At 35.5% G+C, this 19,187-nt stretch overlaps 1 protein-coding gene across 6 annotated transcripts in view; it reads left to right on the top strand.

Moving 5' to 3' along the window:
- Nucleotides 1-19,187, top strand: part of mtSSB (mitochondrial single stranded DNA-binding protein) — a 205,155-nt gene that overhangs the window by 8,947 nt on the left and 177,021 nt on the right. Inside the window, exon 2 of one of the 6 annotated variants that reach the window (XM_081738726.1) lies at nucleotides 9,507-9,583. The exons of the other annotated variants lie outside the window; for them this stretch is intronic. The gene's annotated coding sequence lies outside the window, so the exon portion shown is untranslated. The remainder of the gene's footprint in view (nucleotides 1-9,506; nucleotides 9,584-19,187) is intronic. 6 annotated transcript variants of the gene reach the window in all.

The following is a 19,187-nucleotide window of genomic DNA, read 5'->3' as shown; positions in this document are numbered from 1 at the left end:
GATACGCCTTGCACTATTGTTTACCTTGCGAGTCCCCTCAGTTACACCACGCCCGAGTCCACCATGCAATTAGTACCGTATTTTATTGTATACCGGACCCGTACACAGATACACCTACAGGTACCCACAAAGTTCACCTGTTACAATCATCACTTCAGACTTGTTTAACCCAAAGTTCGTGGACCATAACGTGCTCGTGTATCCCTGTGTAAGAGCAAAATATTAAGTTGTATCAACCATACACATTAAATTAGACTTTTGCACTGGTTTTTGATCACATACACATTTAAAAGGTTATATTCGCATGCCTGCGGAAATTCACAAAAACACAAAGGAATCATGCATAACTAAGTATTTATCTATATATCAATTGAAATGTTTTTACACTTTTTATACAAGTAAGTTTCATATTAATAGTATGGTTTCAAGTTTATTAAAGGCCCTGATTTTACACTTACACGCGTTGCGAACTGTTCGTCCCGGGAGAAACCCTTTGCTTTATCTTACTTATCTGTATGCATATTCATATCCAGCAGGAGTACTGTCCTCGGTAATCATCCATGCACATTATTGTAATTGATACTCGTTTTCCATCGCCATTGGGCGTAAAAAACTTTTAAATCCATTTTACTTGGAGTTCAACTTATTGATATTACCAACTGTAGTTTTGCCTTCTTCGTTCGATGTTACCCGCAGAATGAATGCACTGTTGCCAGTCCCTTCTCACAGAGGTGCTCCCAGGCACCACCACAATGCAATGGATAACGTAATAGTTAAAAATAGCCATGAAGCACTGTGGTTAAGAATGGAGAGGGAGATGATTTCCTCTTTGGGTTACATTTTATAACCATATTTGGAGAAGTGAAAGGATTTTCTGCGTCGCAAAGACGCACACATACATATACATTTTTGTCTGTTTGTGAAGAGAAATTTCTCAGAGCACGAGATTTCGAAGTTTATACGAGATTCACTTAAAATGTTGAAAATTTCATAACTAATAAGTGAGTTATCTTTTAGTGTTAAAGAGGCGCTCGAGAAGACATTTGTTTTGAAGGAACTGAAAAATAAACAGAACCCAGCAACACTGGTAACTTCATTGCACTAGTGTATGGGATATTTAAGAAAGTTCTTCAATATCATTTATCCATTGGTCTTTAAAGGGTTAATCCATAGTCTTCTAAGTTAGGTGACGTACAAAGATTTTTAAAGTTCACTGGGAAATAGGATTAAAAACGCAAGGGCCAGTTTTAAACGGTTTCCAAAACTTATGAGGGCCATTAAGTCTTTAATGTCTTTTCTTTCTTTCTTTTTTTTTTTTCATTAAGGAGTTTATCATGCTAAACACATTAATATTCGCTAATAATTTCCATTCAAATTATTTCTTACAGAGCAGAATATAAATTTAATATATTACTTATCACTGTTTAATATTACTCAGTAGTATTTAGTATTATGTAGTGTTATTTAATATTCACTAACTCAAGCATTTCAAATAATTACTTATGCATTACAAAATACTTAACACTATTACATAATACGACGCTGTTACACTTATACATACTAATACATTCTACAATATAATAGTTAACTCAGTTATAAAATTGTTTCTTTTTTCAAATAATTAGAGTTCAATGGATAATTACTTTCAATTATATTCATTAAAACACAAACGAAATTATTTCAATGCACTATTTAAAACAATAAAATTCGTACAACTATATGTATATATTTCACAATTTCGTAACTAAATTAAATTTTTATCAATGAAACAATATCATATTTCAAAATATTCGCAATTAAATGTAATCGACATGAAGAATCAATAGCATGATACTAATACTAGACGAAAATGTCACATACAATTCAAATTGCAATAAAAAGACATGTACACATTTTCATAATATTAATTGCAAAATCAAAAATTTTACTAACATCTACGACAACACTAGTTAATCAGGACACTCTACATTTATTACATTCCGGTTAGAAATTGACCAGGAATGGACCGAGCAGTGGATGGTTTGTCAGACCATTACACCTTTTAAAGTGCCTGCCCTCCTAGATTTAGAAGATACCACCCACATTATTATAGTTATGTTTCCCAACCCCGAGGTGAAGGTGAAAGACAGAATGAAAGGTTGATATTAAAAAGAATATAGAAGGGTATAATACGAAAATACCCTACGCCGGGCTTTAAACAAATATAATATTACACAAAAGTGAGAGGGAACTTCATCTCATGCCTTGACAAGCCACTTGGCATGTGTCTCCTTCTTCAATAGAAGGCTTCGGCCGCCTGGAAGTCTCAGTGGGTCACGGACGCCTGCTAACGCCAACACGACATATGAACATATCAAAGTGTTTTTACGCAATATATTTTTTTTTCATCCCAACTTACTAAGTTTAGGATTTACAAGATGGTTTATTATGAACGACAAAGCATAACTGAAACAATTAAGTTCGTTTGTTAAATATTTCAAATATTTATCACATTCTATCAATCTTTTCACTAACTTTTTCGTATTTTCGTTTCGACTCTTACTAGAATTGAATACAGATAAATCTACTTTCACAACATCGCTAAAATTCTCATGAAGTTTTGTCAGGTTCACACGAATCTACATTTAGGCAATTTGGAGTTATGGACTTTAATTATTTTTCATGTACATGTTTTTTTGGCAAAATTCTAACCAAAGTTGTCTAGTTTTTGGAGTTGGTTTCCAAACTTTCATACGATATACTGAATGAGTTCCTAATGATTCACCAGTAAGTGGGTTTAACAATTCAGATACATTATCTGTAACCTTTTGTTTACAAAGTAAAGGCCCCTTGTACAAATGAAAAGACTTGCTAATTTTCTTAACTACAACTGAACTAAGATGACTTTAAAGCAGAAAGACCAAATCATTTTCTTTTATAACATGTTTACCCTCTTGTGTTTTATTGTATTTTTCATTTCTTTTTTTAATTTTCTCTTTTATAAGAAAATCAGCCATTATAAGTCTATTTTCCCAATTTAGAGTTTCATTTTCATCATACTCATCATTTATAACAATTCCGAAATGCCGAAGTACAGAATATAGCGGTTTCAAATTGAGATGAAGACTTGCTGGACTTACTCCCAAACTACTACACGCAGAATAGTTTAGTGAAATAACAATTTGGGGAATATATTTCTCCCACGTTACATAGGTATCATTGCACAATTTAAACAAACGATTGGTTTATCTATGAATTCTCTCCACTACAGAACTTTTTGGATGATACGGACTAACATAATGGATTTTAATTCCATATTCTTTGGTTTTTAACTTGAATTTATTAGAGACGAAACAACTACCATTACTGAGACAGACAATTGAATGCCCAAAGGTGGAAAATAATATTGTCCTAAGCATTTTAAAACACATCTTGCGGTTGCATTTCTCATAGGGAACATTATATAATATCTACTAAAAACATCTAACTGACAAAGCAAACTTATTTCCATTCTGAGAAGCTGGATACGGCCCTAAAATATTGATAGAAAGCCTATCTCGTATGTTCTTTACTGCTACAGTCTGCAAAGGTTTAGCAGAAGGTGATGTTTCAGCTTTTGTTAACTTATAATCTTTACAATCACTTATGAAATCGATAACATCTCTTCTTAATGACTTCCAATGACACTTCTTTAATAGAGGCAATAGTTTTTTCAGCACCAAAATGACTTTGTTCATGAAAATACTTTACAATTTCGAGAACAATAGAAGGAGGTATACAAATTTTCCAAGAGTCAGGAAAATGATAATTTCTATTCAACAAAACACTATTATTTAATTTATAAAAATTTTCAATGTTTCTATTTTGCACTTTTACATACGGGCCATTCGGAATACGCAAAAGCTGAATTATTTTTTCATACTCTGAACATTCTTGTTGTTTGGACATCAATTCCGCAACAGTAAGATTTCCGAAACATGATGGCAAAACTTCAGATTTGTTAATTTCATGTTGTTCTACTTTTGTTTGTAATGTTACCCGTAAGAGAGCATCACTCGCCTGATTATCTTTAGTCTTAATGTAAATTATTTCTACCTCGAACCCTTGAATTTCGATGCTCCACCTCGCTAAAAGTGAATTCGAATTTCTTACGTTGTGAAGGTATATTAAAGAATAGTGGTCATTGTAGAGTTTTATATGTTTATCATACTACAATTGACCCCATTTTCTTAAAGCGACTACAATTGATAAAGCCTCTTTTTCGGTCGTAGTGTAATTCTTTCCAGCTCGTTTTAAGGTTTTACTATGAAACCCAAGAATATAACGCTCGGCATTAATTTCCTGAAACATAATATTTCTTAATGCCACTGAACTACAATCTGTGATGATACAAAAATCATGATTTAAACGACGATGAACTAACAATACTTCTTGAGCTAATCATGTTTCAATGTTGAAAACTAATTTCACACTCATCATCCCATATCCATTGTTTTTTCTTTCTTAAAAGAGCAAACAAAGATTGAGCTTTATGTGCAAAATTACTAACAAATTTCGAACACCATTGAAATAAACCAAGTACTCCTTGTAATTCTTTCAAATTTCTGGGTCGTGGAAGATCCTTTATTCATTGTACGTATGATGGATCTTTTGTTACGCCTTGAGAATTTACATTAAAACCCAAAAAATTAAATTTTGTGTTACAAAGTGAACATTTTTTAAGATTCAACGTCATTTAAGATTCTATATTTCATCTAACAAACGAATTTGTTCTTCGAAAGACATTGTAGGTATGGAGACGTTATCGACATATCGGATCAGTTGATCATACAATCCGGAACCTAACACTGTTTGTAAACAAGTCATAAAAGTTACATACCCATTTAAGTATCCAAAAGGAACACGTGTAAACTGGTACATTTTGCCGTTCCAGTAAAAAACAGTGTAAGGTTTACACTTATCAGAAAGACTAATTTGTAAGTAGAACCCAACAAAATCAAGACAACTAACGAATTGAACACCTTGAAATTTTAACAATAGGTCATCAATTTTGTTTACATTTAACTGTTTTTAAGTTATACATACTTATTCAAAGAGGTCAGATCAACTACAGTATGTAGTTCTGAGGTATTCTTTTTTGCTACACACAATAACGGATGAGCATGAATGGACACACATTCTTCTACAACTCCGTTTTCAAGCCATTCTCTTATTTGTTTTTCTATGTTATCTTTAAATTTAAATGGTTTAAATGGTCTTTTGACATTGGGTTTGTCAGTGTCAACCTCAATAGTGTATTCGAAACGATTACATTTACCTGGCACATCGCTGAACACACATTTATGTTTAATTAACAAATAAAGCTGTTGTTTTTGTTAGTCATCAAGACTAACATTTTCATTTACCTTTTCTTTAATATAACATACAGAAGGGAAATGTTCAGTTTCTGGACTATCATTTTCCACTGCAAACTCTGGACTAGTTTGGTTTAGAAAGTTAATTTTGTAGATACCGTGAGATTCTTCCATTTCATTTTCAATATCGCTAATCTGTTTTCCATACAACTCATACAAAAATTTTGATTCCCGTGCTAAATCGAAATTCAACTCTTTCAGAGTTTCATCATTATTTACAACTGGATTTTGGTATCTTTCACGTAAATGCTTATATATTTTATCGCACCCTCCACACAGGGAGAACTTAGTTTGGGTGCGGAAAAGGAACTTGTCCATTTGAATTACAAGGAGTAGAATTTACGAATGGAGGTCTTGAAGACCTAAAATTTTCTTGATTTACAAAATTTGGAAAACCAGGTGAATTTCCAGACATTTGACCATGAGAAGAATACATTTCAACATTACCATACGTATTTACAGATTATTTCCACGTGATGATTGATAAAACTGATTACCGACTGGGGAATTTACTCTAGGTGGGATTTCCTGACTACAACTGCAAGAATGCGCATCAGGATGCATTTCATCACTATTATTATTATTGTTATTACGTTTGTTTTTCTTAAATCCACGTCTACGTTTGTTATTTTTATTTTGCTGAGTATTTTCGTGTAAAGATTTGTTATTGTTTCCATTATTCTTACGTTTCTTTTGATCCTCGTTGAAGTTACTATTAGTAGATGTCACACGGTTAATTTTTACGAACCTATGATTAGATCCCCCTCTAGAATCAGATCTAGGAATGGCTTCCAGTTTCTGAATCACTTGTAACACGGTCGACAAAGTCAAAGGGGTAAGAGTAGTAAGTTGACGTCTGAAATAAGGTGGAATTAATTTCAACACCATACTGATAGCAAGTGGTTCTCTAATATCAGGATTGATTTCCTGTATTTTATTGCATCTATAGGAGATAAAATTGTACACGCTTCCATCTGTTTTGGGGTCATACGGTTTATGTTGAAGTACCAATAACTTACTTGCTTGCACCTGTTCGTTTTCGAATTCAGCCTTAAATTTCTTCTTGAACTTTTTAAACGTATCGAAAGAAGAACAATTGTTAATGTACCAATTGTACGCGGATCCCGTGAGTAAAAACTTTTTAATATCTAAGTATTAGCTACTTGGAATATTCATGATTGAAGCCTGATCTTTGAACTTTTTCAAGAATGCAGTTGCGGTAAGTTCATTCTCATGACCTGAAAACTTTTCAAATCCTTCTAAATGTCTAAGATTCACAGAAACTTTCTTGTCTGATTCTATTTTTACCTTTTTCGACGGTTTTGGATAGAACGTGATTTACCTTCATCTTTAGAACTACTAGATTCAAGAGTACTACTACTAGAATAAGAATACACTGAAATACTTCTACGCATATCTTGATTAGCGTGATCGTCTTTTTTTTTCTTTTTTGACCTGAACATTCGAAAAAACGTAATTAGAATGTGGGAAGTTTTATACCTGATTGTCTGCAAGGGATTGTTTTATTTGTTTTACATCATTAACTATAGCTTGAACTTTGCTATTAATATCAGCCTTGTTCCTTCCACTGATTTTTGTGATATGACATTAGTTTTACATGCAGTAATACTAGACTAAACTACATCCTGCAGGCTTGACATCCAATTTTCTTATTTTACCGTTCTTTCTACTAGTTCACTATGCACACGATCTACATGATTTCCTAAGGATTCTATCTGACTATTCAGCGTACCTGTTCTGATTTCACACTTATTTTGTCTCTGATTAAACGCGAGTAAAGTGTCCTCAAAAGTATTCATACACTTTGAAAACTCTTCGTTTTGTTTTTCCGTAACATTTAACTTTTCGACAACAGACTCTAATTCTACATTACATTTATTGATTTCGAATTTCTATTTGTTCTGTGTACTTCGCAAAATTCTCTTCACATGAACGTTTCACCTTACCTACCTCAATTTGCAACTTTTCCTCAGTCAGGCAGTAAATTCTCTATCTTTTCCGTGACTTTCTTATTAATGGAAATTAAACCTACTTTATTTTCTTCTATAATTTTATCTAGCTTATCGTGTAATTCTGCGTTAGATGTTTCGAAATTCTCTTTTAATTCTGTATTGGTTTTTCTCAAATTCTCTTTCAATTCCGCATTGGTTTTTACAAGTTCTTCTTTCAAATCTGCGTTTGATTTTTCAAACTTTCGATCTACATTCAGTGACAAATCTTTAATTGCCTGAAGCATCTTTGTAAATTTAGATTTTCACTCTGTCATGTTGACAATCTAAATCCACACAATAATGAAAAAATAACACTAATAATTAAAATACCGTTAGTGCACACTAAACCAACTCAATATTTACTCCATACAAAGTCACTGGTCCTTATTTTGGCTTTAGTGGTTAGGAAGAGTATTGCTCCGTTAGCCCACACCTTGCGAGTCCCCCCAGTTACACACCGCCCGAGTCCACCATGCAATAGTACCGTATTTTATTGTATACCGGACCCATGCACAGACATACCTAGAGGTACCTACAAAGTTCACCTGTTACAATTATCACTTCAGACCTGTTTAACCCAAAGTTCGTGGAACAGAACGTGCTCGTGTATCCCTGTGTAAAGGCACAATATTAAGTTGTATCAACCATACACATTATTTTAGACTTTTGCACTGGTTTTTGATCACATACACATCTAAAAGGTTATATTCGCATGCCTGCGGAAATTCACAAAAACACAAACGAATCATGCATAACTAAGTATTTATCTATATATCAATTGAAATATTTTTACACTTATTATACAAATAAGTTTCATATTAATAGTATGGTTTCAAGTTTATTAAAGACCCTGATTTTGCACTTACACGCGTCGCGAACTGTTCGTCCCGGGAAAATCCCTTTGCTTATCTTACTTATCTGTATGCATATTCATGTCCAGCAGGAGTACTGTCCTCGGTAATCATCCATGCACATTATTGTAATTGATACTCGTTTTCCATCGCCACTAGGCGTAAAAAACTTTTAAATCCATTTTATTTAGAGTTCAACTTATTGATTTTACTAACTGTAGTTTCGCCATCTTCCTTGTTCGTTCGATGTTACCCGCAGAATGAATGCACTGTTGCCAGTCCCTTCTCACAGAGGTGCTCCCAGGCACCACCACAATGCAATGGATAACGTAATAGTTAAAAATAGCCATGAAGCACTGTGGTTAAGAATGCAGAGGTAGGAGATTTCCTCTTTGGGTTATATTTTATAAGCGTATTTGGAGAAGTGAAAGGATTTTCTGCGTCGCAAAGACGCACACATACATATACAGTTTTGTCTGTTTGTGAAGAGAAATTTCTCAGAGCTGCCTTTAGACGAGATTCACTTAAAAAGTTAAAAATTTTCATAACTGATAATAAATGAGTTATATTTTAGTGTTACAAATTACAAGAGAATAGTATTGAACCACATAAAAAGGAATGTGCTACTTAAGTAAACAGATAGTTAAACATTGAAAACATAAAATGAAAATAATGTACAAAAGAGGAAACATAAGAAACATCTATGTAAGAATACAATCTGAAATAAAAATAACATGAAGAAACCTGAATTAAATATTGCATATAGCTGTACTGCAAATATAAATACATATAAACCGTTCAAATTAACATGGGCTACTAATTGTTTGTTGGTTCATATATGAGTAATTAAAATTCTGGTAAGACGAAGATGCCTCACGAGCTACTCGTATCCTTATTTTTACTTAAAAGAAGGGAATTTACATATATATATATATATATATATATATATATATATATATAATTTGGCAACTGTTGAAACATTGTGTATTAATTGAGGTAAACCGTGCCAGAGGCGTGTAGTCCTGTTCTGTCGTAGTAAGTATTTTGTACAGTAGGGTAAGATTATATAAATTTCTTCTTTCTACTAACGTCAGCCATAGCAGTTTTATATATATATATATATATATATATATATATATATATATATATATATATATATATATATATATAAAATGACGTGTGATGTTCCTTGTAAGTTAAATTGAAAATAAATGTAATGCAAGATTTTGCATTCTTTGATTTTCCGGTAGATCAGAATGGACTGAGTCGCAATAGTCAAGATGTGGAAACACCAGTACCTTGACAAGTTTGATCTTCAGAGATATTGGTAAGAAATTTCTTAGTCGATTTATTGTACGCAGGGCACCAAATGCTCTCTTACAAACTTTATTTATTTAATCTGACCAGGAGAGATTTTGATTTGGTATGACTCCCAAATTTTTCACAGTTGTAGAAAATGGAATAACAGTATTGGACAATATATTTGGTAGCTGATAGATATTAATAGAAGAGAGAATTCTTGGGGAGCCAATAAAGATGCACTGCGAATTTGTTACATTTAACCCGTGAACCGTAGACCAGTCGCTGACTTCGTTTAAGTCGCTACGGTATTTAGTTTCTCAATCGTATTATCAATATCTTGTTGGAAAAAACAAGCATATAACTGTAAATCGTCAGCGTAAATATGGTATTTAAGAATTTTAGGAAGATTATTAATGTAAAGGGCAAAGAGAAGGGAACCTAGTACGCTACCTTCCGGCACTCCACTGTAAATACAATGTCATATCGATTTGTAATTCTGGTTTATCACTATTTTAACCACTGATTCAGAAAAATTAAACAATAATGATAATTTCTGAAGTCGTATATCAAAATCAATCGTTTAAAATGCCTTACTATAGTCAAGTAGAGTAAGGAGCGTCAATTTTCTGTCATCAATAGCCGATGTTAAATCATCGGTTGCTTTTACCAGCGTAGTGCATGTGCTATGTTTACTTCGAAAACCTGATTAAAGTGTATCTAATAGATTTATTTGTTACGTATTTCCGATTTTGATCATTTAAAATATATTTAAAAAACTGTAGAAAGCACGAGAAGGACACTGATAGGACGGTAGTCTGCAATATTGTCAGCATTGTTCTTTTTTGGAAGTGGGCGGGCCCTAGTGAGTTTCCTTATAACCAGTTCTGGTCAAAGTAAAGTCTTACCAAGTTTTTATCATTATTATTATAAGGACATATAATGCTATAGTAACTATATTTGGAGTAACAACATTGATAAATGCCTCCTACAAATTTTGTAGTGTTGGAATTTGAAATTTTCTAAGCTAAGTGAGCACAATAAGACCCAGTGTGAATATTTCGAGAACTACAAACTCTCATTGACAAATTGGAGAATCAGGTACACATTTATGATGCCAACTATTCTTTTGATCCAGTATTCTCGCATCAGTTTATTTATGGCAGCGACATATTGCTTCAAAGTTTTCATATATTCAAAAACACTGCTGTTATAGTTTTCGCAACAAGGTAAAAGTTTGCAAGTTTTTCACTGTCTGTCTATAGGAAATTATTTCTGGTCATCTAGGCTACATTGTTTAGATTACAGTTTTAAAGTTAGGAAAATATCCACTGTAAAATTTTTCACCTATATTTCAGTGATGCAGTTTGAAAACAACACGCTATGCAGCGGGACTCCTTAAGGCCCAGGTGGGAACACGAGACATTTGGTTCCAAGAATGTCTTGTGCTAGACGTTGACGTAAAGATAACATTATATGCCATTGTTGCGAATACAAATAACTAGTTCCGAGAACGAAAAGCATACTTTTACTTTCCTTTCGCAGGTTAAGTCGTCATGTTGTTTGTGAGTTTGAATCTGATCTCCACCAAATTGTTGTAAAGTTGTTTTCTTGTTTTATCACATTGGTAGTAATTACGTTTGGGGTTATTGAAGATGTACACTCGTTTTGTAACATAATAATTATGTTTCATTGAAGTTTTAAATTCTTAGTTGAAAGATAAGTTTAAATCTATTCTTTCAGTCTATGTTAAGAATTTTAGTGTTCTCTGGCTATTAGCCAGGTAAAGGCATTGACATCGATGTTTCGAATGCAGAGATCGCATCATCATCAGGGATTGTGATGAAGAGACTGGAGATATGGTATATAAGCCTGTATATATGGTGACCTTAGGGGCTGAGCAATGAATGGGGGCTTGTGATTGGCTGAGAGAAATGCTGGTTCCTGGTTAGCTGTTGTTGAGGTTACGAGAAATTGCCTTGTTGAACTTTTATTTATTTATTTTTGTTCCTGAAAAGGGCTGACCAGATAGGGCTTATTTGAAACTCATTGTCCTTTCACGTGAGATGACTGTGGCTTGCTTTATTATTCTGTCCCAAAAATTGCTGCACTTAGCTACCTATGAGGTATTTGTAAAATTGACTCTGTGTCCCAGCTGAAAGCTATGCTCTGCTAGTCCTGATTTCTCGAGTTGGTGAAGTCTTACGTAGCTGCTGTGTTCTTTGTATCGTTCTATTGTACATCCAGTTTGCCCTATGTATGGTCTACCACATTCACATGGTACACTATATGCTCCAGGAGTGCGCAAGTGAAGATTGTCTTTCACTTGTATGAGTAACAATTTGGTGTTGGCTGGAGGTCTTAAATAAATCTTGTACGATGTCTGGCAAGTATTCTGCTGAATTTGCTAGAGGTCTGGCCGGTGAAAGACAATATGGTAATAGAGACATTTTCACTCTTTACTTTTTTTTAACTTTGTGTTGTGAAGTAACGGCCCTTTTTATGGCCATATTGATACCTGTGAGACTGTACCCATTCTCGTGTAGTGTCGAACGAAGATGATTGAATTTCTCTTGTAAACTTTCCTGGTCATTTACGGAGACTGCTCTTGGGGCCAAGGTGTTTAGCGCGTAAGACATTGTGACCTGTGATGACAGCTGAAAGATTAGTGCTTGTCGGTTTCCTGTGTTCAGTGTCCTAATGTTCCGTCAGCTTTACGGCGAACAAGAATATCAAGAAAAGAGAGGTATCCATTACGCTCCAATTCCATGGTAAATTTGAGTTGAGGGTGACGACTGTTGAGAAATCACAGAAAATCCTGTGGTGTTTCAGGTCAATGTGGCCAGGTAGCAAAAGTATCATCAACGTATCTAAAGATACAGGATGGCTTAAGAACTGCCGCATACAAAGCTTCATGTTCAAAACACTCCATGTAGAAGTTGTCAGTGGCTGGAAAGAGAGGAGATCCCATGGTTACTCCATCCGTTTTTTCGTAGTAATATCCATCATATGATGAAAAGTACGTAAAGATCAGTGTATGGTGAAATAGGTCAGTTGGTTCCGGGGTGAAGTGATTTCGTGACAACTGATCGTATCCTTGACAGTAACTCTTGTGAATAGAGTAACTACGTCGAAACTCACCAGAAGGTCGTTTGCATTCATTTTTAGGTTCTTCTTAATCTTAATAAAATCAGAGGACTTTTTAATGTAATGTTCACAGTTTGCAGCTAACTGATTTAAAGTTGCCGTGAGGTACTTTATGAGACGTTCCCTATTACATTTAAGTGAATGAAATTTTATATATTATTATTTCTCAAAGTATAATTTTTCGTTTTCTAATATCCGCTACGAAAGCATTTGAGCCGTTTTAGTGTCCCCGTGTAGCATATTCATGAGGCCGCCCGGTCGAAAAGATGTAAGAGCTCTTTCAGATCATCCATCCTGACTGAGTTTTTCCCAGGTTTTCCTCAATAACATCAGGAAATAGTGGGATGATAGGTATCTAACACACAGGTCCCAAGCTGCTTCCTTTCTCTGGATAGTGTGCTCGCCGAGGGACATTATCCTTGAAGCGTAAATGCTCGTAATACCTAGAAATGTGTATAAATACATTTAGCTGTCTTAGTCTTATTTTGTGGTAAATCCCTAAATTAGTGTTGTTGTTATTGTTGCCTCAAGATATCTAAAACCGAATTGATATACAGGGTGTCCAATATACTATGCAACCCGGAGTTTGGGATAGCAGAACTTTCGAACCTGAAGTGATAAACAAATAATAATTATACCAAAATGAAGCCTTGTTCATGCATATATTCTTAAACTAGGAAGCAACGATTGAAGTACACTAGGAGTCACACAGTGTTGCCAGATGTAACCGAAGGTGTAAATCAAGTTTTTTGCAAAACATGTAAATTAACTCATAACTCATACGTAATGGATGTTCTGTCATTAATTTTCAGTTTGCTTAGTTGGAGTAGCTCGCAAAATATGGAGCAGAAAAAGAATTTTTCATTTCCACCGATAACTAATCGGATGAGGCCTCTGTAAGGGGGAACTAGGAAAATCGTAGTTTTCATAAATTAACACTCTGAATTGGCAACTTTGCTTATGTTTCATTGCATCAAAAGGTGTGTTAAGGATCTGTCTACATTATGCAATTTCTGAAAACAATAGAAAACAAACTTTGAAATTATCATGATAAAATTTTTACTTACATGCACTCGGCAACACTGCTATTCATTTCTTTGGGGCTATTTAAAGCAAGAGGTATACAAGAACAATTCTCCAACTATTGAAGACCTGGAAACGAACATTCGCAGCGCCAATGAGAACATTAACACTGCTAATCTTCGTAAAGTTGCTGCCAACCTGGTGAAACGTGTGAACCAGTGTTTGAATCAAAACAGGGTACACTTCCAGCATTTACTGTAGAGCTTGTAACTCATTTCTGATATTAGCAGTGTTGCCGGATGCATATTTGTAAACGTTTTATCATAATAATTTCAAAGTTTGTTGTTCATTGTTTTCAGGAATTGCATAATGTAGACAGATCCTTAACACACCTTTTAATGCACTGAAACATCAGCAGAGTTGCCAATTCAGAGTGTTAATTTATGAAAACTACGATTTCCCTAGTTCCCCCTTATAGAGGCCTCATCCGATTAGTTATCGGTGGAAATGAACTGTATAAAACTTATATATAGGAAAGTTGACTTACTATTAATCTTATTACTTTCTGATTATATTGTTGTTTGTTAATGTATTATTATATCTATACATGATATAAGAGAGTGAAAGTGACTCTTTCATCGCCCAGGCCATGCTATAGTAACATGAACTTTGTACAGAATCCTTCCCTTTCAAACATAACCAATGCCCTCACCCTCCAAATCGCACTTACTTGCTCTCATCTTCATTCACACTCATTCGTCTTCACCGTCAAAAATTCCCTCACACTCACATAGTTTGCTTCTTTAAAATTTCTTGAACTAACAGTTTTCACCTTTGCCACATTTCCATGTAACCAAACGTGTCTTCAATCCATATTCACAACATCTTTTTATGTATCCTCCTAGGGGCACCCGATATAACCCTGGATGTGTGGCTGCTTGCAATCGCAATGGTCATCTACTATTTCATGTTAGAATTGGAGTTCCAGTCGCTGTGCAGGACAGCTTCACAGAATTGAAGGGCACTTGGACATCATGAATAACATCATAGTGTCATCACTGCGAGTACTTCAACTTCGTAGTGTCATTCAGTTCGAGCAAAACCAATCTCTAATATATATAAGGTATACAACTTTGCTTCCGCCGTTTTTTCCCCAAAATATGACGCTTTAATGAAACAAATTGCTTACCCAGGCATTATTCAAAGTATTGTCCCTCGCTGGCCACAACCTTCTCCCATCTTTCGTGCAGCGTACGAATGCCGCGTCGCAAAAATGTTTCATCTTTGAAGACGATCCACGAATCCATCCACTTTTTGATTTCTTCATAAGATCGGAAGTGTTGGTCAGCCAAGTCATGCGCCATTGATCTAAACAGGTGATAATCAGAGGGAGCGATGTCTGGAAAGTACGGCGGGTGGGGTAGGACTTCCCATCTTAACGTTTCCAAGTACGTTTTGACCACTTTCGGAACGTGGGGTCGAGCGTTGTCGTGCTGCACAATCATTTTGTCGTGCCTCTCGCTGTATTGCGGCCGTTTGTCCTTTAATCCTCGGCTCAAACGCATTAATTGCGTTGGATAACGATCACCTGTGATTGTTACACTTGGTTTTAACAGCTCATAGTACACGACGCCGAGCTACTCCCACCAAATGCAGAGCATGATCTTGGAGTCATGAATATTCGGTTTGGCCGTCGACGTGGAAGCATGGCCGGGATATCCCCATGATTTTTTGCGTTTAGGGTTATCGTAATAAACCTATTTTTCATCCCCGATCACAATGCGATGCAGAAATCCCTTCCGTTTTTGCCTCTGAAGCAACTGTTCACAAACACACAAACACCGTTCAACGTCTCTTGGTTTCAACTCATCCGGGGCCCAAGTTTCATCTTTCTGAATCATACTCATGGCTTTGAGTTGTTTTGAAATGGCTTGCTGTGTCACTCCCAATGATCATGCCAATTCTTCTTGAGTTTGACGCGAGTCTTCACTCAGCAATGTCTCCAATTCTGCATCTTCGAAAACTTTCTGTATTCCACCACTATGCCGGTCTTCGACCTTAAAGTCACCGTTCTCTCACTAATAGCGTCCTTACCATAAGTACTTGAGAGCATTCGATGAGACTCAGCCGCAGTTTTCTTCATATTAAAACAAAAAAGAAGACCCTCCCGCAAATGGCGAGAATTTGGCTCGTAACCTGACATTTTCAATCGAGAATAACTTTACAATGCACACACAAATCGACTAATGCTTGAATGGGGATATGTTGACAGAGGTCCAAGCTAACTGCCTGACGTCTGCGATCTGTTTATTTCGACCGCTACTTACCGTTGTATCGGAAAACGGCGGAAGCAAAGTTGTACACCTTGTATATTTCCCGTGTGGTTCAGGAATGGTTCGTAGGACAGCCTGAGATTGACTTAATTGACTAGCCGCTTCGTAGAGCAGACCTCTGTCTCATGGAAAATGTATGGGCAGAGGTGAAGCGTACTCTAAGGGACAGTTGGCCTGAGGCAAATCCACCAGAACTCGAGATAACCTGTGGTGCCTTGTTTCCGAGGCATGACTGGAGGTAGAGGAAAGAGATATTTTGTCGGCCATCAAATAGTTTCCATGCCCAGAAGAATGGAACGTCTAATAAATGCAGAAGTTCTTAAACACAATATTCATGTTCCACCTCAAATCCCAAAGCAGTCCTTTTTAGGGCTAACTAAACTTTTCTGAAAATATTTCTTCTAGCGACCTCTCCGTGTTTTACGCTTTGTCCAATTCTACTAATAAAGAAAATTTTCTGTTGAATTTGAACTCAAGCCCTGGTGATTGTGAATTCCATGCTCTATCAGTGAGCTAATATGAACACGCAAACCAATTCTGAAGAAAGATGACTGAATTTTCGGTGTTCGGTACAACGATACTAATATCCGTTGTAAAGGTTGTATTAAACTCGAAATATTTCGGAACCCCGGAAGCTCGATATAGCAAATGTTTGAACACACTTAATCAGAAAATGCTAATGAAAATATTTGAATTTACTTCCATTACTCAATTAATGAAAGTGTTAATTTATACTGTTTCTTTCCTACAACGCTGTCAGGTTTGTATACCATATTTCATATTTTTGATTTTGGGGTTTTCACATTTTACAATTTCGAAATTATGACATTCTGGAATTCGGAAATTGAATTAATGACTTCCTAATGCTACCTATGCCATCACTGCTGGTTCTTACACAAGGTATTTTACAAAACTTCAGGTTGGAAGTGTCGAACGAAATACAACTATGTATGTTTCAGTTACTGACGTAAAGTATGGGGAATAATTTCAAAAGAGTAGAACCAGTGGTCGAAGTGAGACGGTATGCAGTGGTATGCCATACCGCCTGTGTATTTTTAGTGATGAATGTATACCATCTATGGTTTTTCAATGATTAAAACGTACCGTCACTGGAAAGTAGATGCTCAATATCTTTAACAAATCCATTTTTAGTGTTTTTAAACAAATTAGAAGAGAGCCAGGTAAGAGAGAAATACCAGATTGAAGTTTCGAATAGATTCTCGGCTTTAGAAGATTCGGAGTGCACTAGTGTTGAGGATACCTGGATTGAAATTAGAGATAGCATTAAAATTTCAGCAAAAGAAAAATTGGGACACGCGGAAATACGTAGGAACAAACCATGGTTCAACCAGGAATGCATAAAACTTGCAGAGAAGAGAAAACAGGCAAAATTACGCTGGCCTCAAAATCCGAATGAAATAACTACACAAAATTTCGCAGATATCAGGCGGGAAACTTCCAAAATTTTAGAACAAAGGAACGCGATTTTCTGAAAGCTAAAATTAAGGAACTCGAAGATAATAGTAAAAATAAAAACATCCGGGACATGTATAAGGGAATCAACGAATTTAAGAAAGGCTATCAACCTCGTGCTTATATATTAAAGAAATCTGATGGTACAGTTCTCACTGATACGGATAGCATCTTAAATAGATGGAAAGATTTATTTGACGATTTGCTTAACACGCAACCAAAAACTAGTGTGCGTGGAGAAAAGGAGATACACACCTCAGAACCGTATATTCCAGAACCCAACCGAATAGAATTAGAGACCGCTATAAAGAAATTAAAGAAACACAAATCACCGGGTGTAGATGAAATTCCAGCTGAGTTAATTTTAACTGGAAGCGAAAAATTGTGGAACAAGATACACAAACTCATTCTCCTTATCTGGAACAAGGAAGAATTGCCACAAGAGTGGAAAGAATCAATCATTGTTCCAATTCACAAGAAAGGCGACAAAACTGACTGTAATAATTATCGAGGTATCTCTCTTCTGTCAACATCCTATTAATTTTTTTTCAAATATTCTATTAGCAAGACTGACCCCATACGCAGATGAAATTCTTGAAAATTATCAATGTGGATTTAGACGAAATCGATCAACTATCGACCAAATATTTACCATTCGCCAAATACTCGAAAAGAAGTGGGAATACAGTAGTCCGGTACATCAACTATTTATTGATTTTAGAAAGGCGTACGACTCGGTTAGGAGAGAAACATTATACAACGTTCTTACAGAACTTGGAATACCGAGAAAGCTAATTAGATTAATTAAGTTATGTTTAAATGAATCCCAAAGTAAAGTCCGGGTAGGAAAATTTTTGTCCACGAGCTTTCACGTCGAAAATGGCCTGAAACAAGGAGATGCGTTGTCGCCGTTATTATTTAACTTCGTTCTGGAATACGCTATAAGGAAAATCAAAGATAGCAACCAGGGCCTAGTTGAACGGTATTCACCAGGTTATGGCATATGCTGATGATGTAAATTTAATAGGGGATGATAGGAGAACAATAGAAAGAAATGCAGAGATCTTACTAAACGCTTGCAGGGACATGGGTTTAGAAATGCAAATGCAAAAGTAGAAGTAAATGCAAAGAAAACTAAATACATGGAAGTGTGTCGCGGACCGGAATACAGCAAATTATGTATGTGTTAAAATATTAAATAATACTTTTGATAAAGTGGATAGTTTCAAATATCTAGGATCAATATTAACAGAGGGAAATCATATTCACGGTGAAATTAAATGTCGACTAAAAGCAGGGAATTCGTCTTACTATTCGGTTCAAAATCTCTTGTCGCGAATTCTGTCGAGGAATTTGAAGCTTAAAATATACAAAACGATAATCATGCCTGTTGTTCTGTATGGTTGCGAAACATGGTCACTTACACTGAGGGAAGAACATAGACTGAAAGTATTTGAGAACAAGATCCTGAGACGAATATTCGGACCCAAGAGGAACGGGAATGGGGAATGGCGGAAACTTCATAACGAGGAACTACATAATTTATATGGTTTACCCAACATTGTTAGGGTCGTCAAGTCTAGGAGGCTTAGGTGGACGGGTCATGTAGCTAGGATGGAAGAAAGTAGAAACGCCTTCAAAGTCTTGACTGCGAGA

The sequence above is a fragment of the Thermobia domestica genome, chromosome 14, assembly GCF_964235325.1.
Source record: "Thermobia domestica chromosome 14, izTheDome1.hap1.1, whole genome shotgun sequence".
NCBI classification, from domain to species: Eukaryota; Metazoa; Arthropoda; class Insecta; order Zygentoma; family Lepismatidae; genus Thermobia; species Thermobia domestica.
The sequence above is the reverse complement of the archived record's forward strand: the minus strand, read 5'-3'. Positions and strand labels throughout refer to the sequence as shown.